Raw genomic sequence first — 1,121 nt, forward strand, 5'->3', positions numbered from 1 at the left:
AATGGTGATATATGCTGAATAATTTTTACTGTTACTACTATTGCTTCATTCCTACAAGATGGAGGCCCTATTACAAGGGCCATGCCCAAGACAGCTTTGGCCCAGGTCTTTAACTCTCCCTGGTGAGATACCCACCTGTTCTTGATTACTGTCTTGTTAAAAGAATGTCAATGTGTCTACTTCTTTATTTTTGCATTGTTTTGTCTCCACGAAGTCTTTTGAATTTCTTCTCTTCCAGGTCAACCTGATCTGAATGGTTTCTCCTAAAATATGAACTTAATTCTGTTTCTACTTGCTAATCTTGAAGGCATTCCCTCCAATTGCACCATAGATTCTTTCTGATCAAAAGCTCTCATTCCACCTATTTCATGCACCATTCTATTTTTTTTTTTTTAAGCTAAACAACCTGCTGTGTAACTATTACTCACACATTGCTGTTGGGAATCTAAGATGGTACAGCCACTCTAGAAAACAGCTTGGCATTTCCCTGAAAAGTGAATCACGCCCCCACTCCTTTTCCTATTGGGGTGGCAGCCAGGCAGGGAGGCAGGACAAGATCATAGAACCTCCTTTGACCGTGCCAAGCCATTGTGCACATACTACAAACTGTCCTCTGTCAGAATGAATGGCGGTCACATTCTCCTCCTTCGGATCTTAACTCAAAGGTCCCACTTCCATGGACTTTTTCAAATTAGGCACTCACATCTAAACAACCCCAGCCAACTACTCTATCACATCACCATGTTTTTTTTTTTCCTTCCTAGCATTTCTGTAAGATAATTGGAGAGGCTGATATTTATTTGTTGTTTGTCTCTTCCACTAGCATAAGTTACATAAAATCAGAGATTATACCAGGCAAGGTGGCTCACACCTGTAATCCCAGCACTTTGGGAGGCCGACACGGGCAGATCATGAGGTTAGGAGATTGAGACCATCCTGGCCAATACGGTAAAACCCCGTCTCTACTAAAAATACAAAAACCAGCCGGGTGTGGTGTTGGGTGCCTGTAGTCCCAGCTACTCAGGAGGCTGAGGCAGGAGAATCGCTTGAACCTGGGAGGCAGACGTTGCAGTGAGCCAAGATTGCACCACTGCACTCCAGCAGGGTGATAGAGGGAGACT

This window comes from Cebus imitator, unplaced genomic scaffold (genome assembly GCF_001604975.1).
Source record: "Cebus imitator isolate Cc_AM_T3 unplaced genomic scaffold, Cebus_imitator-1.0 Scaffold267, whole genome shotgun sequence".
NCBI classification, from domain to species: Eukaryota; Metazoa; Chordata; class Mammalia; order Primates; family Cebidae; genus Cebus; species Cebus imitator.